This window comes from Lactuca sativa, chromosome 4, assembly GCF_002870075.4.
Source record: "Lactuca sativa cultivar Salinas chromosome 4, Lsat_Salinas_v11, whole genome shotgun sequence".
NCBI classification, from domain to species: Eukaryota; Viridiplantae; Streptophyta; class Magnoliopsida; order Asterales; family Asteraceae; genus Lactuca; species Lactuca sativa.
Genome location: NC_056626.2, coordinates 359,650,380 through 359,659,213, shown reverse-complemented (window position 1 = coordinate 359,659,213; position 8,834 = coordinate 359,650,380).

Here is an 8,834-nt window from a genome sequence, read left to right as displayed (position 1 = left end):
GAAAATCCAATATTTCCTACTAGTATAAAAGTAGTCTTCCTCAAAGACTCGACTGTTTTGAAGGTTTGCCTTTAGAAATCCAATGTACATTCATAAGTGTGTGGTAGTTTAAAAGTTCCAAAACTGAAATGAAATCGTGTTTTTCATGCCTAGAGTAGTAGATTTGTGTAAGTATAAAATCACTAAAGCATTTGATAACCCTGTAAATCAATAAGTTCTTAATACCACATGTGAGTTTTATAACCATACTAATGAACCAAACTGCCTGTAACAACGTTCTTCAGGCATTGAAATGTTATGACATTTGTCACCCCAGGCTTGCCGGCCTAGCTGTAGCTAACAACTCAGGTGCGGGATTGTCAATCCCGTATAGATCTATACACAAGTATCACACTCCCCCTACAAAGGATTATGGTATATAATACATGACTTAAAATGCATACTCGAAGGTACGTGAAATGTCTCACAAAACTTAGTATAAAACAGATTTACGTATGAAAATGTCCATTTGTTCGTGTATATGAAAGTATTTCCTTGATATAGTATTCATTAGTATATAAATTTTCATGATTTTCTCGTAAACTATACCTATTATAGTTTCTCAAAATGTGTGTTTTGTTTGTATAGTAAACCCTAGTGTAATGCTCACTTGTTATGAAAAGTATAACAATTAAAGTGAACAAAAATGATCACATATACTTAAAGTATAAATAAAGTGTTTGATTCGTATATACATCTATAAACATGTTTTATTTCCAAAAGACAAGATGTTATCGAGAATATATATTGCATACGAAAGTTCCTATGTAGTAGTTATGAATCACATATGATTCACTTGATAAAAAGAGTATATAGTGAAACTTTATGTTACACACGATAATAACCGTGTGTTTACTTGTATTCCCCCCTTAAAAGTGTATAAAAAGCATTGATAAAACATTTGAAAGTGTAGTTTATAGGGGTATGAACTCACTTGATTGATTGGAGAAAGCGAGATGAAAATCGAACAAAACTTCGGATTGTGAAAGTCAATTTTCTCGGGATTCTCAGGAATATCGGGAGTCTCAGGAGCGTAGGATCCTTCCTTCGGAACTTGAGTGTGAAAACTGGGGCTTTGGGAGCTTAACCGTAGAGTTTCAGCACGAGAGATGGAAGAATGGAGCACCTAAAGCCGACACCCCAAGAGTTCTATTTATAGGGGGGATTTTGTAGTGCCACGACGTGGCAAAGGGTGTGCCACGTCGTGGGGAGGAATTCTATCCTCTTCCATTGATTGGATGCCCTCAGTCACTTGTTGGGTCGCGGCAAAACTATGCCACATCGTGGCAAGCCTGACAGCCTCGGATTTTGGACCCCGAACTTGTAAAATCCATAACTTTCGCGTACGAGCTCTGTTTTCGACGTTCTTTATATGCACACGTAGCTGAAAATATGGTCTACAACTCTCCTTTATACTTTATCGGCTAATTTTGAATTTATTTTTAATTATTTATTTTTAACGGGCCGAGACACGAAAAATCCGTTAAAAATCCATAACTTCTTCATCCGATGTCCGTTTTCGTCATACTTTTCACCGTTGCGCTACTAATGTTCAGACCTTCGATTCTCATTTAGGTTGTTTTGGTCAAAAGTCTCTCGAGCTCTATTTCGAGTTTTTAGCTGTCTACTGCTATACCTAAATCTTGGAAAAATCATAACTTCCTCATACGAAGTCAGATTTGGACGTTCTTTTTTTTATGTACGCTCACGGTTTAATGTTATCTACAACTTTCATTTAGATACTTAAGGCTAAAAACTATTGTATTGAAACTTCGCGTTTTTCGTTTAATCGGTGTTGCCGATTTTGTCGGAAATCTTAGAATGGTCATAACTTCTTCGTTATAACTCGGATTTTTGTGTTCTTAGTATTTCTATAACTCTTGACACATTATCTAACATCATAGACATCCTTATAGAGACTTTTGCACATTTTATTTTCGAAGTTAATTTCATTATTTCAAAAGTAGCTACAATAGTTGACTGTTTAGGTCATTACATGGAGTCGAAATATCGGGTTGTCACAGATGCTACAAAAGTAGCATGCATCATGATGGCCACCATGACAGCCGAGCTCCAAAAGTCCTATGAGGACTATTATCCTTTTGAGATGCACCAGGATTTGATGGACCGTTACCATCAAAGTGCTCGTCAAGAGCGATATGAAATAATCTCCTCCACGAAAACAACCTGAATGAAGGATGGTGAACCCATCACGGGCCACATGCTGAAAATGCAAAGGTATGTGGACCGTGTACTGAAGCTGAATGTGAACTTCCCCGAGGAGTTAACAATAGACATCATTTTTCACTCCTCACCATCGTGTTATGATCAATTCCGCATGAAATATCACATGAACAAGGAAGAAGTCACCCTCAGTAAACTTCAGGGACTCTTGAAGGCCGCGGAAAGTGGTCTAAAGGGTAAGTCGGTTGTTACTACTCCTACTCCTACTTCAATTGCAGCCAATGTCTTGGCAATCGGGAATGGCAAAGGGAAGAAGAGAAAGAACCCTTCTAAGGGTACCAAGGGTAAGACCCTTGAAGGCTCCTCTTCAAGCAACACCAAGAAAGGTTTTGTCACTCATTCTGCTAACCCTAATGAGGCTGAATGCTTCTATTGTCATGAAAAGTCGCACTGGAAGTGAAACTGCCCAAAGTACCAGCAAGATGTGAAGGATGGGAAAGTAAACCCTAACCATGCAGGTATATACACTATATTTTCTAATAACTCACCTCATTCTAAGTCTTGGGTCCTTGACACAGGTTGTGGTATTCACATATGTTGTGATTTGCAGGGACTAAGAAGAAGTGAGAATGTGGAGCAGGGAAAGATAAACTTGATCATGGGAAACAGGAAAGCTTCACCTGTCACCAAGATAGGAGTTTATTCCTTAGTGCTAAATAGTGGGTTTACATTAGATTTGAATAAGTGTTATTATTCACCAGAAATGGCAACAAATGTTATTTCCTTTCATGCATTGCATAAACAAGGTTTTACCTTTTATTTTGATAATAATAATGGTAGTATTGATGCTTTCCTTAATAATGTTCATTATTTTAAAGCATTACCTTATGATGGCGTGTATGAAACTGTATCTATTGTAGATAATCTAGGAAATAATGTATTGTATATTGACTCTTCCACTAGCTTAGATAAAGCATCTTTATGGCGTTGTCGTCTTGGACATGTAAGCAAAAAACACATAGGCCAACTCCAAGAGGATGGATTCTTGGAGTCATTTGACCTAAAGTATGATGATAGTTGTGAATCTTGTTTGCTTGGTAAAATGAAAAACTCACCTTTTACTGGCACTTGTGCTAGGGGTGAAGGTTTGTTGGACCTCATACACACGGATGTGTGTGGACCTTTCAGAACCGCCACAAGAGATGCTAATCGGTTTTATGTGACTTTCACTGATGATTTTAGTAGATATGGATATGTCTACTTAATCAAGCATAAGTCAGAAATCTTTGAGAAATTCAAAGAGTTTAAGCAAGAAGTGGAGAATCAGTTGGGCAGGAACATTAAGATGCTTTGATCCGATCGTGGTGGTGAGTATCTTAGTACTGAGTTCCTTGACTATCTTAAGGAATTTGGGATTATCTCACAATTAACACCTCCTAGGACACCACAGTTGAATGGTGTAGCTGAGAGGCGCAATCAGACCTTGTTAGACATGGTTCGTTCCATGATGAGTCGAGCTTCGCTACCAATCTCATTTTGGGGGTATGCCTTAGAGACTGCCGCCCATATCCTTAATCTAGTCCCTACAAAGAAGGTTGCCAAAACACCTCACGAGATGTGGATGGGAAAAGTTCCCAATCTAGACCACATCAAGATTTGGGGTTGTGATGCTTTCGTGAGACGCGAGACTCACGATAAGCTCGAACCCCGAAGCGAAAGGTGTATTTTCATTGGCTATCCACAAAAATCCTTTGGCTACATCTTCTACAAACCCAGTGATAATATGGTCTTTATAGCAAGAAGAGGATTCTTTCGAGACAGAGAATTCATGATTCAAGGAGACAGTGGGAGGCAAATTGACCTTGAGGAACTTCAAGAGTCAAGTGATGAAGGAACCTCAAACCCTAGCCCTCAACCTGAGGAGGAAACTCCTGTTGAACCGACTGAAGAATCTATACCTCTGAGGCGTTCCACCAGAGTTAGGAATGCACCTGAGCATTATTATGGTATCCATATTACTGCAGAAGGTGAGACACTTATCAGTGATAACACACTGGTAAATCTAGATGAGCCTAACAGCTACACGGAAGCGATGGCAAGCCCTGAGGCTGCTAAATGGAAAGAGGCTATGGATAGTGAGATACAGTCCATGTATGATAATCAAGTTTGGAACTTGGTTAACAATGTACCTGATCGTAAGATAGTCGGGTGCAAATGGATCTTCAAGAAGAAGACCGACATGGATGGTAATGTACACACTTATAAGGCACGACTAGTTGCAAAGGGTTATTCTCAAACTCCGGGAGTTGATTATGATGAGACCTTTTCACCAGTGGCCAAGATTAAGTCTATTAGGGTTCTGTTAGCCATTGCTGCATTTCATGACTATGAAATATGACAAATGGTTGTCAAAACCTCTTTCCTTAATGGAAAGTTGGTTGAGGATGTTTACATGAGTCAGCCAGAAGGTTTTGTCAATACAGAGTACCCTAATAGAGTGTGTAAGCTTGAGAAATCCATTTATGGGTTAAAGCAAGCACCTCGCAGATGGAATGTTTGCTTTGATGAGAAAGTCAAGGAATTTGGCTTTTCTAGGAGTGAAGATGAATCTTGTGTATATGTCAAGGCTAGTGGGAGCATAGTCAACTTCTTGGTACTGTATGTGGATGACATACTACTCATAGGAAATGACATCCTAACCCTGCAGGAAGTAAAGTCCTGGCTTGGGAAGTGTTTCGCTATGAAGGACCTTGGTGAAGCTGCCTATATCCTAGGGATAAGGATTTTGAGAAACATGAGTAAAAGACTAATTGGAATTAGTCATGTATGCTATGACGTGTACTCGAACTGATGTAGCCATTTCTTTGAGCACGGTTAGCAGGTATTAGGGGAACCCTGGCAAGGCACACTGGACTGCGGTAAAGAATATCCTCAAGTACCTGCGAAGGACTAAGGACTAGGTCCTTACCCTTGGTTGGAATGATGACTTGAGAGTTGTAGGGTACAACGATGCTAGCTTTCAGACTGACAGGGATAATTTTCGCTCACAGTCGGACTGGGTCTTTACCCTAAACGGAGGGGCAATTACTTGGAAAAGTTCCAAGCAGGAGACAGTGGCTGATTCCACTTGTGAATCAGAGTATATAGCAGCAAGCGAGGCAGCAAAGGAGGCTATATGGCTAAAGAACTTCATCGGAGACCTTGAAGTTGTACCAGATATAAAGGAGCCAATGGAAATTTTTTGTGACAACAATAGTGCGGGTGCCTTAGCCAAGGAACCAAGAGATCATGGGAGATCCAGACACATTGACAAAAAATGTCTCTTCATTAGACATCGAATAGAAGAAGGAATCCTCGTGGCAAAGAGGGTATCATCGGATGAGAACCCAACAGATCCCCTCACGAAGGGACTGACTCGGGCTAAGCATCTCCAGCATGCTCGGAGCATAGGGCTGAAGGATGATATTAGTTTTAGTAGTTAGATAATCTCGAAATTTGTAAAATGTAATTGACATTTGATGATAAATAAAAGTTGTTATTTATGTGTAAAGTGTTACTATCACTTGTCAATCGTTTACTATATTTCTTTTGCATGTTTTGACTTCCAGAATAATTATGTTTGGTATATCATATTATTCGAATCTCCACAGTAGGTCATACGTCGAAAGTAGGTATGAATCATGACTGTCATGATTGGTTGCAGAGGTCTAAGGTGTTGGACATGGCTACAACAATCATGAGTGCTCATAAGTTCTGAGCATTGGACTCAACCCACACTCACTGGAATCACTTCATGGAATTTATTTCGAGTGAGCGTGAGACGGTAATATCATAAAAGTCTTCAAACCTAGAGATATGATTTGTTGCCTATGAGTTGGTTATGCATTGATTGTACGAAAACGCATTGGTAACTCGATGTTATAAAACGTACCTTTGTGTGTAATTCAACAAGTAGAAGAGAAAACATATGAGTCGAAGTTTATCTGTTCCTTCTAGGATTAGAAGGGATATCTGGACCCCTCGATGATTTTGTTTTGACCTATGTATCGGGCCCGGTCAGAACTAAATTGATGTGTTCAGTTAAGTTCTATGTCAAACAAATCAGAAATCGGGAAACAAATCCTGGACAATAAGTAAGACCATGTTCCATGTATTTGTCCGGTTGATATCTAGAACAGAGGATTCTATGATCACTTATCTAAAATGGCGCATTCTAGTTCAACATAGTTTAAAGAGCTACGATTGTTGATCGGTTCCTGAAGTCATACTTGCAACTATAGTTATTAGACTTATCCAAGTGGGAGACTGTTGGATATAATGTCTAAGTCCATAACTATATTTGGTATGTACTTTACCCGACCCGGCATGGTCCATTTGGGTTGCACTTCACCCGAACAATTTATGGATAATCTTTGGAGAATAGTATAAGTTATGATTTATTAATATATTATAAGTTCTAATATATTAATAAAAGATCATATTATTTAATTAGTATTGATCTATAATTAATCTAGGTTTAATTTAGAGATCATAAGTATTACTAATTAAATATGGGCTCCTATATTTATATAGTGTGGGCTAATGCTTATTTGGAATGGGATAGGCTTGCAAGGAAAGTCCATGGATACTTCTTGGAGCTTTAACCCATGGATCTCATGGAAATGAAGAGACATGGTTATTAGGGTTTACATGGATGTAACCCTAATCCACCACACTATATAAAGAAGGCCTTGGTTCTTGAAATCACACTAGTTGAGGTGAGTAAAGCAAGAGGGCCGATTTCAAGATAGTTGTGACTATCCTCTCAAAGTTCCAAGTTCGTGGTGATTTGTGATTTCCATTTGAGGCATCCACACTATTGGTGCTAGGCTCTAAAACTCCAAGCAATCAAATACAACTACAAGGTAAGTAATTCTACTAGCTTTATTTGATTCAAGTTCCCCATCCCATGCTAGATAGGATAAGAACCTTGGAAAATAATAATTTGCATGTATCTTAGACAAACATGGATCCAAGGTTTATTAGGGTTGCATGTACACTTAGGAAGTGTTAGAATGCTCAAAACCCATCACGAACGTCCTATGCTTGGTCGAGGAACGCCCAGTGTTCCAACTTTGGTCCATGATTTAGGTTGGTGGCGAAGCCAAGCGCTCCAACAGGGAACGCTACACGTTCGGATTGTCAGTGGGCTTTTTGGACTTTTGCCTTGGACTTGATTCATGCATTTTGGGCTCAATAGTTGGACTCATGTTTGTATAACAATTTTGAAGTATTGGACTCCTTGTTGGACTTGCCCTTTTTGGGCCTAGGATTTTATATTGGCCCTTAGTGGAGCCAATGGACTTTGACCTTTGCATAATTATGAAAAAGGGTAAAATAGACATTTACCCTATGTAAGGGCCCTTAGTAAGGATGGTATTCCAATTGTTAATTGGATGTTTGTTTACTGTGATAGTTCGAGACTTTCCGTTAGTCAGCAGTCGGGGATTTCGGTGCAACTTGAGATTTGAGAAGTGAGTGTTCCTCACTATACTTGTTGGGTCGAAGGCACTAAGATCTTATAGCTTGAGAATGTGTGGTATTTGCTTATTTTTTGTTCTTGTTTGATGAAGGCCTTATGGTAGGATCAGATATTCAACAAACTATAGGGCTCAATTTTATGTATGGCTTGCATACACGAGTGTTGCAGGGTTGGTGGAAGTTTCATGGATGAGTTTTGTGGGGTCAGTTGGTCAGTTGAGAGATTTCTAGCCTTTCCTCTAGGGAGAGACGATTGAGTGTTCGGCTATGCTTATAAGTATTGTTAAGTTGTTGTAATGATCCTTCAGAAAAATACACGTAGGTGTCGAAAGTAGTATGGGCCCGTATTACTGAAAGCATAGGACCCATACGCGTAGCAAGGAAGTCACAAACCTTAAGGCTTCATTGGGAGTTGGTTCCCTATTATGATATCTTGATTATCTGATTTCTTCTTGGTGTATTTTCAGTATGGTGACTATGAGACGAGTTGAGATCGGATCTTGGTCGGGATTGGGAGCTGGCAGTCAGGGTGGGCCAGCATTGTCAGAGGACCGCAACAGAGAGATCATTCACGAGGAGCTGGTTACTATTGTCTGGGGGCAGATTCTGGAGATGTTTGGGTCTATCAAGACCGTGATGATAGAGTTCTTTGATGATCGATATGTAGCCATTGTTGAGACAGTTGTTGGTACGACCTTTATAGTCATGGCAACTATAGGTGTTGGGACAGGTCGGGCCTTTTAGTATCTGGAATTTGATAATATGAAGCCCCATACTTTCGATGGATTTTAGGACCCGATCGTAGCCATACGGTAGCTATCTAATATCGAGGGATGCTTCTACACCTGTTCTTGCCCAACTGACCAGAAGGTCGGGTGCGCTCTGAACTTCCTGAGGTTCGGAGCCAAAGATTGGTGGTGACTTGTTACGGGAATGTATTCTTCTGAGCAGAGGGAAACAATATCTTGGGATCAGTTCATGAAGATGTTTCATACTTGATATGTTCCATAGGTTGATCGAGAGAGGTTGGCTCAGGAGTTTTTAGACCTGAAGTAGGGATCAAAATCGGCGACGGAGATCATACAAATGTT